We start from the raw sequence: 15,799 nt of genomic DNA, 5'->3' as shown, positions 1-15,799 counted from the left end.
CGTCTTCCTGTCTCCATCCCCTGTGCCTCTGCACACAAGAAGCAAATATAAACTGCGGGACTGTGCGTTTGCAGGCTGTAAATCCGTCTCCAAGCCAGTTTTTGCCCTCTGAGTGGGTGTGTTAATGAGAGGTCAGTTACCGACAGATTGAGCGAGAATAGTGTGTTCACCAAATTTACTTAGCTAGTGCCTGGTGAACAAATGAATAAATGAATATGTCAGATAATGAGCTACAGATGGTTTAGAGCGTCGCACACACACACACACACACACACACACACACACACACACACACACACACACACACACACACAGAGGCTAACACACTTTTAACTGGGTTATTTGAGTATAGCGCACACACACACACACACACACACATGCCTATATTAATACAAGCCCCAAATGTGTCACTGTGCTTAATTCACATTCTCAGTGCTCAGAGGAAACGTGAAGCCAATCTAGAACAGCAGGTCATTATTTGAGAAGTTGGATTTAAAGGTGCCGGCAGACGGTTCAGTCTTGGGGCTGTTGACTCCTTATCGCTCCTCTCTTTAAAATGGACAGCAACAGAGATTCGGCTTCAGCCACTAAATTGCTTCAATGTTCAAAAAAAGGCCAGAGCTCGGCATCCTAATCTGTATGTCAATGAAGGTGTTTTTATATTTCATCCTAAATTGCGTTCCTTGCTGCTCTCTGATGGCAACAGAAACTATATTGCTGTGATCAGGACAACCAGGCAGCATAAATGGAAGTAGAACATCTCTCTTGTAAAATAACAAGAGTTTATGGGGTCATAAAATCTGCAAAACTGAACCAAAAAACTAATTTACTTCCCTATGGCCTTAGTTTCATTCTTTAGAAGCGCTTTCCAGACAGAGGAGTCTTATGAGAATCAACAACTGGGACGATGTGAAGCCGACATAATGGTAACTAAAGGTTGGTGAGAGAGAAGAAAAGGAACAATAAAAAGGCTTTGGTATTGTGAAAAGAGGGACACACTTATTAGAAGACTATTGCATACTACATTCCACTAATTGTGTATCAGCACTGTCTGTTTGCATCTTTTTATGAGTGAAAGCAAGACCCATTTACATCACCTGTCCGCGTTAACACTCAGTATGTGCAAATACGCTGCATAAATATTGACATCACCTCGTATCGGGCTACGCCCATATTCATAGAATCTGGAGTCACAATACGTAACTTTTGGTTTCCATTTGATCCCAATTTTTGTGTTTTCCTGACTTAGTCCAAAAAAGAAAACAAGATGTGAGAGTCCGGCATCGTGTACACAGGAAATGTAAACATGTTATGTTATCTTACGTTAACATGTTATGTTATTTTTATTCACATTATCAAATATTTGGCCAGAGAATTTGAGTGAATATTTTCGAACAAACTGTATTTGTCACAAAAAGAGTTGTATACCTGGATAGATAGCAGCGGGAGAAAGAGGGAGTACTGTCTATGTCCATAACAACAAATATGTTTTAATCATCATGATTATGAGTATGATATGATTATGTTTTAATCATACAACAAAAGCACTGGGAATCACTAATCCCATGACGTAAATTATACTGGTGTGATCATCCACAGTAACTGTGTCCAATGATGTTGAACAGTGTGCCAACAGTTTGCAGAGTTATAATCCAACCAAATGCTCCAGCTGCAGACTACACGGATTAGCACCTTCAACTAGAAAGAGGGAAATAAACAGTGAAATCACCTGCTGCTGCGTTTGGTTGGATGAAATGAAATCCTGCCTGCTCTTGGCCCTCCCCGGCATATGGCAGCAAACGACTTGGTTGTGGGCGCATTCACTTTTCTATGTTCTTAACTAACTTTAAAAAAAAACTACAGTTTGCAGACTCGAGGGTATGCATTGGGATGGTGCATTAAACTTTTAAGCACAAGGCAGGTTGTGCAGGCTTAAAATAAAGAAACTAATATACATGTTTATGACTTTTATGCTGTCGTTACGGATGGCCAATAACATATTATTAGATACCAGCAGCATCGTATGTTTGGAACTTTTGACACATTGATTTTGATCCTATTATCTGATTGACTTTAAGCCAGGGATATACATATAAGTAAAGCACACTCAGTTGATCTTCTAATGTGTGTATAGCTGGTAGATGATGAGTGTTTGCAACTGCTGGTTAGAAGAGAATTCTTCATCATGACTAATTTGAGGTAGACGACAACAGCGGGGCGAGAAGGTGTTTGTTATTCTCGTCTTAGACGGATGTTACCGCTCACGGCGGAGGGTGGCGTACGCATCCCTCGGTTGACCTGTTTTATTTATTTAATCCCGACCCGTTTTAGGTTTCAAATGCATAAAAGAAGCACGTACAATGTGTTTATTGCATCAAGGCCTTTTGACTTTGTCAGGAACCTATATTTCAACAAAATAAAAAATGTCTCACTGAATTATAAAACGCTCTGGTTTCAAATGATGACCTTTGTGTTGTTAGGGTCGGTTTCGACCCAGTTATAAATAAAAGATTTGTTTGTTTGGTTATTGTTTTTTTGACCTTGCACATCTATATGTTGTGTTATGACTTGTTCTGCTTTTCCTTTTGTGTTTGTATTCAAGTTCTATTGCTTAAAAAAATACGTTTTAGCCTTTTTTTAATGTAAATATAAATAGGTTAAAATTGACGCCATAGAGTTTAATATAGTTAATACTATTAAAATGAAAAAATAAATACAACAAATGTATTTAAAATATGTGTTCTAGTACCTCTAATTAATAGTGAGATAACAAAACAACCTTTTATTTATTTATATGATTCTCTGGAGGTTTACTTTATCATTTTCTTTAATTGACATGGAGGGTTATCCTGACAAAGAAAAGGCTCAGAGGCCCACACCAAAAATATTAAAACATGAAGAACATCATGAACAAACCATCAAAACATATTTTCATTCAGAAAATGCCAGCAGGGAAGGGTTGCTATGGCAGAGCTCCATGTTGTGTGCAGAGAGAGCCGGGATACGTTTGTGCCCTTGTGCAAGTCAGGACAGGCCGGGAATCTATTGTCAGCCCAGGCCGATAACAGAGCGTGTATTCAATTATGTTCTGCGTACAGCTGACAGGAAAATAGTGTCTTCAGTTTCAAGAGTTAATCAAATCCACATATACATGATAGCATATGATGTGTGTGTGTACATTTGTTTAGTATTTCAAATATTGTTTTCATGCATACACATGTCCTGCTTACAAAGTATGAGTAAGTGTTGATGTCATTTATCATTTTCCGAAACGACGGCATCCCCTCTCCTCCCCCTTTTCTCATTGTAATGACCTCAGCTCCACTTTTTTTCCTCCTTCTTTCTCCAGAGTGTTCCATATTTTTTTTTTGTCCACTTAGCTTTTGCCAAGCACTGACTGACAGAACGTCTCCAGGTCTGAGTGAGCTGTCCCGTGTTGTTTTCGATAACCCATTTCATTTGCTATTTTTAACACTTGCCTTCCACTCCGAGCCAATCAGCAGGCCAGGTCCCTGGGGATTGTCCAGGTGCTCCTGACTGCCGGTCCAGTCCTGGCCCTGTGGCTAAGAACAGAATAATGGATTTGTTGAGGCCGGAGGACAGCGTACGAAATAAGTACCATCCCCCAGGTAAGTGCTGCAGCTAACACTGTGTGCAAGACTTCTCAAATTGTCGTGAGTTTCTATAAATCCTGATCGTTGAGGCCGTGGCTTCCATCATACATCTTAAAACTAGGACAACAGCCCACTGTGAAGCTAAATGTCATATTATTCTCTCGCTCTCTCTCTCTCTGAATAATTTCACAGACAAATGACTGAGCCTCCTTGTGAGTTTGCCCTAGTCCAAAGGATTCCCAGTCCAAGCATAGTTTTAATTCATTACTGTAAAGCCCATCCCGTTAATTGAACCCCAGTCTGTTCAGAGAGGTTGGTCTAATTGTTAGTTTGTCTCAGCCGGAGCCACCGCAGGAAGAGATGGGACCAAAAGACAGCCCCGCTGGGGTCGACAGCTAAGACAAAGCAACAATTAGCAGCAATTAGCAATTAGTCTCTGCTGCTAAAGTGAATTTAACATCTCTTGCCACTTAGCTGTCGGGATTTAGTCCATTGTTTGGATTCTTAGGTGAAAACGGCATTGATCAAAGTAGATTTTAACACAGTGAATTTAGCTTCCATTATATATTTAGCACACAGATAATGTGTGTGAGGGTTGGTTAATACTGATGGTCAGTTGAATAGTGATAGATATCCAGAATACACAATGATTAAAGGAATATACAGAGTACACAAGCTAACACTGGACTGTTAAAACATGCAATACACAGTGTCTGTCCATTTGAAACGAGTGGTCAGTGAACGCAGCATTGGCATCACTCGCCCCCTCTTTTCATTAATTATATCCATCCGTACATGATTTTAGACACTCTCTAGAACTTGTTATATTTCCTTATTACCTGTGAGCAGTAAGCACTTGAGTAGTTTTTGAATTGATGCTTTTAATTTTCTTTTCCTTGGCAAACTAATGCAATAACATCCATAGATTTATGATTGAACCATTTTGTGTTCCACTGGAGAATGATCCCTTAGATAATGAATAACAATCATAAACAGTAAAACTCAAAATGACTAAACTCGTATTCCCGTGTAATTGCACTCATGGGAAGAAAATGGCACTCTTGATGTATTATACTATATATTACACTAAGATAAAGCAGCTAGATGTTAAAGTTTTGTGTCTGTACTTTACTGAAACTATACATAACTATATCTGATCTTGAGAAAAGTGATACAAACGTATCAGTTGTAGATCTTTGCTGTTAAATACTACATAGGGGCTGTCAGCTTCCCTCTCACGGGTGCATTTTATAGCTTCTGGGTCTAAAAAGAAATAATGCAGCACCTTTATCTCTTTTATTTCTGAACCTTCTGCATCATTTTTTAAAAAGTTACAGGAGGTAAGAGTATAACGTTAGTATATTAATACAAATATGTAACTGGAGGTTATCTTGCAATGGGATCACACCAGCCATAGCACCAAAATGGGCCTGAGGCATGAAGTTGAAGGTTGGCGCACTTCTTCTTTTTTTGTCAAGCCAAATAGAGCCATGGGCTTCTCGGGGTGGTGAGTGTGTGTCTGTGATTATCTAAAGTGACTACATTTAGTTTCTGGATAGTTCCAGGAGGAAAAGAAAGACCTGCTTCGGGGTAGTTAGCTAAGGTAAAGAAACTTTAGGAAGAGGATTTGCAGGATTTTCATTGATAGAACAAGAAGGTATTGTAAAAGGCTTTTTAGAACAATGCTTCAAAATGTCAAGTTCGACTCTGCTGTCGGTTTTCTAATACAATCAAAAACAAAGAGAGAGAAAGCAATGTCAAAACACAATTGTGTGTGTATATGTGTGTGTGTATATATATATATATATATATATTGCATATTTTGGTTCCAGAGCAGAGCTGAGTGCTCTGTCTGAGCTAACAACCACCAAGCTGTAGTTTTGACAGATGCCTGGAAGAGGGCCAAGTTTTTGAAAATGGTGAAAGATTGAGTTGTCCTGGCTGCAAATCTTATGCACAAATTGAGCATCATTTGCCATGTTTGCTGATGCACTGAAAGAGATGTTTGAGGAGAACTGATAATTTGTGGTTGCTATGGCATAATGATATATTAGGGAAATAGCTTTTCTCTTTCTGCCTGATCCCTTCTTTGCCTCCTTTTGACTGCCCTGTCCTCTCTTAAAACTTGCATTTCTCTCTCTGCTACTATCTCTTCCTCTCGTCTTTCTTAACGAGAGGAAACATACTTCCTCACTTCCTCCTCCCATTTCTCCCTCCTCCCTCTGTTTGTCTCTCCCTTTGTCCCTCGCACTGTTTTCCCATTTCACATTATCTTCCGCGACTGACAACTCCTCAGAGCAAGAGTGTTATAATTGGACAGAGGAAGTCATCGGATCTGTGAGAGTCCCAAAAAAAAACCTTGGGCTCTAAGTGCTGCGAGTCACAATCGATACAAAAATACCTTTTCCGTCTCGAGCTGTCGTTTACCTTATTGTTCATCTTCCCTATTCTCTCTCAGTCACCCACTTACCTTCCACAGCTTCTAATTAGGCTGCTGACACATTTGTGTTGCATGAGTGTTTGCATTGTATTCACAAGCTTGTCCATTCTCTGTGTAAATGCGCAAGTGTGCAAAGCTACTGGTGTGTGTGTGTGTGTGTGTGTGTGTGTGTGTGTTTCGTTAAAGGAAAGCAGACTGCAGTGATAACAAGCCCGCTAATTAACTGCTCAGCTAACAAATGCGTCGCTAACAAGGCTACGCCATGTTTTGAACAACAGAACTTTCTTCTGACGTTCAGAATATTGGCAAAGATGAAAAGAAGCTCGACAGTGCAAGAAATTCAAAAAGCTAATCACAGTTGAGTCTACGTGATCACTTGCCACGGGTGCAGCACGGAAGCAAATCTGTCCGTGTCTATAATTCAAAGGTTGTGTATTATATGTTAAAATATAACAATGGAGTGTCGGTGATATTTAATTCAATAGAAACCGAGCATTATGAAGTAAGCTATATGTCTGTTCCGCTTGATATTTCAGGCAAGTAGTTTCTGATACCTGATACTGTAATACTGCTATATTACATCAGTAGTTGACTAATAAAAAATGCCTATGGGTAAAATAGAAATCCAATTTAAGTCGAAATTGGCAAAAATATCCTTACTCTTAGTTCTTATAGATGTCAAGCGTAAAGAACGCTGGATCCTTCACTTCATATATAGCAACTTGACAGTGTCTTTTCCTCAGAATGAGAAGTGAGATCCTTTAGAGCCACAGAAAAAGTTTCCTTTTCCAGTCAGAGCAGTACTCCCCAGGTCTAGTGAATATGTTTAAAATGGAAAATCTGTGGAATGCTGATGGTCACTGCATTATAAAAATGGTAGAAAATGAAACAGTAACAGTATTATATTACATTCTTAAGATTCTTACATTTTTACGTAATATATAATATGTTTCTTTAAAATATCTGAGTGAGAAGACCGACATAGAAGCTTTTTGTTTCAGGACAAATGTGTCACCAATTTGAACTGAAGAATCTCAACTATTAGATGTAATGCCATGATGCAATTTTGTGCAGCCATCGTTGTTCCCCAGAAGATGAAGCAAACTAACTTTTGTGTTCCTCTGAATATTCCACCAGCCCCACGAGCAGGTCAACGTTTGCACTTTTCTGTAAGATATTTCCTCGTCTAGTCGAACGATTGGACCATTGGGTTCATTGTAATGCCTGTTGTTAAATGTGTTGGTTTAGTACTGATTAGCAAATGCTCAAAGTCTTAACTAAGAAGGATGAAGAACAACATATACCTGCTTGGTATCAACATGGGGACACGGTGGGCCTATAATTAACTGTTAGCTTAACTTTTACTCTTCACTAAGTGGCTAGCACCATCACCTCACAGCCAGTCAGCCTAAATGTGTGGAGGTTGCACGTTCTCCCCGCGGCTTCCTTCCACAGTCCAAAGATGAGCAGCTTGGGTTTAATGAATACTCTAAAACAAATTGAATGTGAAGGGTTATCTCTATGTGCGAGCCCTGCGATAATCTAGCAATCAAATGCAAATGCATTGAACAAGTCCAATGTGCAGACGTCTTGAACTAAAGGAACTCAGGATTATTTAATATACTGAACTGTACACGTTGTATTCCTATCCATTTTTGTACGTTGAGATGAAACCGTATGAAAAATAATCATACAAATTGATTTTCATTTAAAACAATTATCATAATGGATAACCACATTCTGTCATTAATCATTTAAATGGCCTCGCAATTCATCATTTAAGGTGAGCACATACACACTTAGTGCCTGTCGATGTGATGATGAATGTGAACTAAATAACCACAGGATGCGTGAACCGAACAAGAGTGATAATACAGTATTTGCAGCAACCTGGTTGGTTTGAGGGAAAAAAGTATATTGATAAAAAAAGAATGTTCTCTCGTTTATCACTGTCACTACATTTTATTTAATGGATAATAATAATGGGGAAATTACATTCCTCCACCATGAAAGGATGATGGAATAATGGCATGAATCAGATAAGCCGTTTCCATCCCTTTGTGAAGTGAAAAGGTGAGCTAACGGTTAATTATAGGCCACATGGTCATGCTGCGGAGCGGGAAATCTGTCTCAAGCACACAGGAGTCTGGGGAAATTCAAGTGAAAAAATGTATTAGAAAAGAGCAGAGGCACGACTGGTGGTTACCACAATTCTTATTTATAAACTAATGCAATAGCCAGGGGAGTGGGGTGGTGTGTGTGTGTGTGTGGGGTGGGGGGGGATATGACCTTTCTGTTGTCATATGTTATTTGAATTGGCTTGTTTTATATATATATATTTTCAATATGAATGTATAGTGGATGCAAGCGATATCATCCCTCAGTTTCAGGTATAGCATGATGTCATTGCACCAAGGAACAAAAAGGGGAAGAACTGCCATCTGATCTAAATAAAGCAGCTTAAAAAATATTCAGAAAGAGGTCCTTGAAAAACTGAATAAATGTGAGCTAAATGTGTTTCCAAGAAAAACTCCAAAGGGCTTTTCAGAGCCTTGAACCTCTGTTGCTGTACATCTCCTCTAATCTTTATCTAACCTGCACTTTTAATATCACTATGCCCAGTTTGTACTGGTTCGTGCACCTCCATTTGCGAGATAAAAAATGCCATAAATATTTCTAAGTGTATGTGAAGGTGTATGTGAAGGCGGCCGAACATCCCGTGTAGTAGTGCAGATGTTGAAAGAGTGCAGGAGAGTGAATGGGAGACGGGAAAGATTAGTTTAGTGATCTGAGCCCTCAGCCCGTATCGGTGCGAGGACACGCCGTGCACCGTGCACACGCCGCGGGGCGTCCCAGGAGCGGCCCCCGGAAAGTATCAGAACCGAGATGTGCGCTTGCAAACACGCCGAAATACTGGAAAGGGCACGTCTGCGCACGCAAGTTAACAAAAAACACACACACAAACATGCACACAGGTTGCATCCCACATCGCCTCTTCATCGTAGGAGCTGTCCTGTTTTGACCGGAGCTCATTTACCACAGCCTGAGGCGATCAGCAGCACCACCGCAGCAAACCCCCCCACACTGTGCTGCTTATCTCCCTCCACACTTTTCCTCTTCCTCTCATGCTCTCTCGGCCAGCCTCTCTGTTTACCTCTACGTGTCTGTCTTTTCTCCTTTTTACCAGCCACCTCCCTCATCCAAACACACTTTCCTGTCCTTTACAAGAGAAACCCTGCCATACTCTTCAGCAGTAATGAAATGCATTTGCCTTCCTCTAATTCAATCACAGAATGCTGTGCGCCAAAACGCTTTATGAATACATTACTTTATTGCCAAGGCGGGATGAAAGAGGAAATAGACAGCCATGACAGCCTGTCGCTTTGTGAACGTATACTCGCTCTTTTTCCATCTCCCTCACACATACGCACACCAGTCCAGGTTGAGAGGGTCTTTGAGCTAAATATAATAAGAGTCGAGAAGAGCAGTAGTACTCAAACAACACACATATCTCAAAATTTCCATTCGCACTTCACCTGAACTCGAACATATTTTGCAATTAATGTCTCCTTAAACTGTCAGTGCCCTAGACTTTATCCCACATCCATAATGCATATATAGCACTAAACTGTTTGCATAGCTCTACAAGAGGTTATGGAAATGATACAGACATCAATTAAAATGGGTCATTTGAATACCACTGCGTTTAAATTCAACAAAATTAAAGCAGAATGTGTTGTTCCTGATTTCCTGATTAAAGGTTGATCACAAAGCAATTTCATTCTCAGCATATATATATATATATATATATATATATATATATATATATATATATATATATATATATATATATATATAATAGCAAATGTAATATGCATATTACATCTTGACCATACTTCAAGTGTAAATTAATGGGTTTATAACCTTTCAAATATATTATAAAATGCATCTCATTTCGCAGAATAATTTAACATTCCTTGCAATCATTGGTGCAGACTGCGTTGCTTCCAGCCCATTCAGCCTCAAGGTCGAGGTATACTTGAGATGAACTAGTTTGTATGACATGGCGTTCGACCTTTCTACGAAGGTAGAAGAGTTTATAGCTGTTCCTAATGGCCACACTTGAAGGTGGAATAAAAAAAAGCTGCCATTGTAGAGATTTAATAATAAATCAAATGAAAATAATGGCACAGTCTTTTCTCAATTGAAGTAGAGGGGGCACATAGAGCACTTCGTCAGCCCAAAAGCTTTATTCATCCTAAGCAAGCTTAACAGATTCTACTTCAATATCTTCGATGAGCAAATTAAATTGTTTTAATTTTTTTACTATACTTATTTAACGTTTATACCACAATGTTATAGTATGGCAACTATGTATCTTCATACGGCCACTGATTTGCAGAAGGAAATTTTTATTTTTGTCACTTTTCCAGAACACAACCACTGGAAGAAAGAGTCGCTGTGCAACTCTTTTATTGGCAAATGCTTGTGGTATCCTTGACTATGACATTACTTTGCTGCCATCTCAACCTCTCCTTTCCTTTTTGATTGCAGAGGGTTTGAACTCAGTAATGATGATTGCAGTCATTCTCCCTGCATAATACACCACCTTGTTGCCCCATTTACTCTGTCCTCCATCATACACCTCCATTCTTTGCTGCTGTCATGACTCAATTTCTCCTCTGGCGTGCCTGGCCCTCAGGGATCAATAAAGTTAATCTGATGTTGCCCTACCTTATCGTGCCTTGGATCCCAGCCTCATTAGGACATGCTGGAACGTTTGCCATATGGGGGGCATAATCATTTTAGGCCCATGGCCAAAAAAAACCTGTGTGAGGCTTAGATCTGGTGGCAGGAGTGGCAATTTGTTTCAATGAATCTCAGACTCATGGGGAGTGCATTTCTCATGTGTGTCCCTGACTGAAGGCCCTTTGATATGTCTGGGAGTCTGGGTCTGTGGAAGCCACAGGGCTTTCAGTCCATCTGTCAGACAAGGGTTTGTACGACAAAAGTTTAGTTTGTCTTAGTTGAATAGTTAGTGGTAGCAATTTAGAGGCCACGGGGGTTCACCCTGAGATCAGTCGCACTCTGTCCTGTCTGTATCTTTTGTCATTAACTCTGCCTCGGTGACAATAGCAATCTGACAGGTAACGGCAGCATCACCCGCCGGCCAACTAGTTTAGAATACGTTGGAGCTCGTTGTGCTTGTGAGTAAAATCAGGCAGAATGTGGAGTTCAGTTATCAGGAAGGATTATAAATTCCAGCTCCTAGACAGGTGCAAGGAGTTTAGGAACCTAAGTAAGCATGTCTTTGAAAATACTGACATAGTTGACTCAAAACATTTTCCAATTTATGTAAAATCACTATACTATACATTTTAAAGCTTGAAACAAATATAAATGTCACTTTGGACCATTTCTTTTCCGCCACCATGACTTCTCCTTGTTGCAAGCTTCCAGCCGCGTTGATGCAGAGTTTGACAAATGCGTTTTTGCAACATGGAATCGTCAGTAAAAAAAAAAGTTAATGATAACCCCCTGAAGGCATACAAATTGTCTCATGGACACCTTGGAACTGGTTCCCAAGTGGAACCGGTTCTGGAGTTCCATCCCTAAATCTTACAGAAGAAGTCTCAGACTTTGAGGTCAATCCATGGTTCTTCAAGAGACAAGCTCGCAATGTGCCATAATTCATCAAGGCAGTGTGACTTAAATATAAGGAGCCATATTTCATTTTAATTAGTTTTTTTCACACCGGTGCCCCTAAGATTTGTTAAAGGCCTTCAGTTAAAAAGAAAAAGTATGTGCTCGTGTTTCTTTACAGTATGATCACTGTCTTTCGGCAATTACCATTATACTGTTTGACCTTGTTTCTTTTTGGCTAATCTTTGCCTTCACAGCAATAAGTCAAGGAGGGTAATTAACCTCACACACACACACCCACACACACACACACACACACACACACACGTACAAGTCATCCCATCCGCATGATTGCTGTCTTTTGGGTGCAAATCCTGGGCCGCGCGTCTCTTTTGGGTGCTAATTTCGGGCAGCGCTTCTCCCTGGGTCAGCCAAACCTTGCCCTGCTGTCTTGATGCAGAGTCAAGCGGGCTAATCTCCCCCCTCCAGCCTTCCAAGCAAAGTCAACACTGGCTGCCTCCTTCATTTACCTTGTTAGCTAACTGACAGCGGGCTGAATGGCCTGCAGCATAAAGGCCGTAACGAGCAGAGGGCCTTGTTAGCGCTGTGTGGATGGGGAGAGACAAATGAGCTTGTTAAATCCAGGCTATGCATATTCTTAATTAGCCTTTTGTAGGGTTTGATAGCGCACTCATTCTCTGTGTGTGAGAGAGGAACAGAGATAATGTGTGCATGCAACATTAAAAGCATAAAAAACTCAAATGAATAATACACCCCACAGGTCGGTGTTTGTATTACTGTAGGCAGTCCTGAGGGCACACATGTATTACCTGCAACTTTGATGTGTGCTTTGCATGTGAATTTTTGATTGATACAAACTGAATGCTGCTAGTAATTTACTGGACCATTCAATCATCTATCGGAATGTTTTACTCTTGCTCTATTACATAGTTCACCACACACAATCACAGGCTATAAGCCCACAGTCTGCTCTCTCTGCTGCCTACATTACACAATCAAATATAGAAGTTGAAATCCATTGAAACTATTCAGACCTCTAATAATTTGCAGTATTTTCTCCAAAAAAAAGATCCTTCTTAACCAACACTTACGGCCCACGAGAATTATTGGTATCTAAAGAGACTTACAACAGGGCTAATACATGTTTTAATAATGTGCATCTTAAAATAAAGTACTTCGTTTCAGATAAATGAACTGCACTAAATTGTTCTGCAGCTTGCAGTTCCTTTAGCGTGAGGTGACGTCATCCAAGAAAACCAACGTATATCCTTCTCCTCTTGCAAAAAGAGAAATTGATGTGCATGGACTTTATCTGTGGTTGTTGAAACCACTTGTTTCAGCTTCATTCCCCTCTCTATTAACATCAGTTAAACATGTTATTGCAGGAGTCTGATCATATTGGGCTCTTATTTTTCTGTGCCTTCATTTTGGATGTGGGGGGTATGTTTGTTCAAAAGAATTGTGCTTTGTTTCATAGTGGCTCTTCACATCGCTGCTTTTAATAATCACAAAGGTCTCTGAACATATTGGTTTTAAACTGCCCTTGGGAAGAGTGAACATATACAAGTGGTGTCCGTTCTTTATTAAAGCCTGTGGTCTCTTTTTTTTTCTTTTCTCTTTTTTAAGAACAGCATGTGAACTCCTTTGACTCACGTTCTCTCCGACTGTTGGCTCTCTCTCTCCGTCTCTGCCACCTGTTTGTTTGTCTCACTTGAGTCGAGGGCGATAATTATCGTAATACACACATTTAATTGGTCGAGTAGAATCACGTGCGATAATTTAAAACAAATGTAACTGGTCAGTGTGTTTCCCGGACCTACTTTATCCCTGTATTTTCTCTTTTCTTGTTATTTTTGCTGGGTTTGGATGTTTCTCGGCATTAGCGAAGAGCTTTTATGAGATAGTTTAAACCCCAGCCAAGCCCACTTTATCACTTTAACTTTCTTTAAATCTCTTCTGTCTTGGTCTCTCCCAGAACATCGATCAGGGGGGGAAATGCTTTGTGTACAAACACCAGCAGACAAAATGCTGCAATTTATATTTTTAAACAGCCCTTTGAGTCCACAATACAAGTAGGGAGAGGAGATACACACACACACACACACACACACACACACACACACACACACACACACGCACAGACAATTATAACAATTGACACACATGCAATGCCATATATATCATTATGGAATATGTCACAACAAATCTGACTTGCTGGTAATGCAAAAACAAGTAACATAGCACACACTTGTGCGTGCATAGCTCACAAAGGCAATACTCATTGCTAGTCTAGTCACTTTTCCTTTCCTCCTAAATTGCATTGCTACCTGCCATACATCGAGCGTAACCTTTACCTCCCCATCACAATTATTTCACACCTGAGCTTAAATTCAGTCCCAAAAATAAGTGTTGTGCCAGTTCAGGGCCCGGCTTCCGTTAAATCCACATAGACTGTATCTGTCAGAACAGGTCAATAAGGATGTCCTATTAAAATAACTGGCCCAAAATAGCCCAAAATGTGGGCACACACTGTGCACTTGCCACAATGTTGGGTTTGAGCAATAGCTGCACATAATCATAAGTACGTAAAGCACATTTACTGAGGACCGGTCCTGCGGAGAGGGAAGGACCCCCTCCTCCTGGCGGTTGACAACCTAGACAGTTTATCCTTGAAACACGGATCTTCTCTGGTTTACCGTACTTTGTGGTTGTGACTTTCCCGCTCCGTAATCAGCATTCAAACCTATACCACCAACAATAAGTAAATGCTTTAATGCAGCAAACATTTGATTGCAACTCCCAGAGAGTCTGACATCCACCCACCACAGTCTCATACACTGCTGTGGTTCAGATGAGGGTTCAGAGTTGGTTTCAGTTCAGTTGCATTTGCCATCTGGAGCGCCGGATAACTCCGAAGGGATGGGACTTTTGTTTTGCATCCGCCTCACCTCTTATTGACCTTTCCCATAACTGATGAACTATGCTGCGAGGAGAGTCTGGTGGGTCCAAGAACACCTCATCAGCACATCACGCATCAGGTCTCTCAGATGATCTGAAAAAAACATGGTTACATCATCCTGCCAACTAGTACCAGTGCTGATCTGAATGAAGGGGAATTTGTTTAACAGGGCTTGTGGTAATCACAGTAATGATATCAATGTGATTGGTGAGTTATAGTTTAATTAAACATCCTCTTAAATGTATAGGTATAGCAACAGCTACAAACAGTGTAAATTGATAACACATCAGTTTTACAGGTATGGAGGAAGTAACTATTGTTTTAACATACCAACATATTTTATCATAATATAAATTCCTGCTGCAAAAAACAGACCGAGTGACTCTTAGTGTTGTTGGTAATGCAAATTCAGAATTCAAAACAGCAATACATTTGCCCAAGCTCTCCTGTTGCTGAGTGTAGGATGAACAATGTGATTATTACACAATATGTATCTGTGTCCAAGCCTACGTGCTGTCCTTAGAACTTCTCTGGTCATATTTCTGTTGTAATAAACATATACAGTATATTCAATAATTGATGCTCAGCTAGTTATTGTTTCATTTATCGGAGTAAAAAAGGACCTGAAGTGCAAGTTCCCCACATCAATCACAGTCAAACCACATAGCTAAGCAAATAAATCAGTTTCCAAAGTTCTTTAGAGTTTGACCATTTGTTTTACCCATGTGTACCTTCAGGGCACGTCTATACTGTTAAAGTACAACACACAATCCCGCCACAGCGTACATACTGGTGAGGATTACGGAGCAGACGAAGCCTCAGGCTGACGGACTCGGGGTCGTGCAGAGGGGCAGAACCTCTTTCCAGGGCGATCGGGATTCAGGACTGATGAGCAGAGCAGGTCTGGGACCAGGATGCTGCGCGGCAGCTGTAGTGGACTGGCAGAAAAAAAACGACCAAATGGGCGGAGCACCTCTGAAAGACAATGACGGGGTCAGCGACAGATAGGTAGGACCCCGCTGGAGGAATGCCCGGAGTTTGGGCTTCTCTCAAACTACCTAACCTAGGACCATGGCCCTATGGGAAAATGACACAAGACCAAGTTGAAATTAGTTCAAAATT

Source organism: Clinocottus analis, unplaced genomic scaffold (genome assembly GCF_023055335.1).
Source record: "Clinocottus analis isolate CAN_PGR_092001 unplaced genomic scaffold, fCliAna1.0.p SCAF_13, whole genome shotgun sequence".
In the NCBI taxonomy this organism is placed as follows: Eukaryota; Metazoa; Chordata; class Actinopteri; order Perciformes; family Cottidae; genus Clinocottus; species Clinocottus analis.
The sequence above is the reverse complement of the archived record's forward strand: the minus strand, read 5'-3'. Positions refer to the sequence as shown.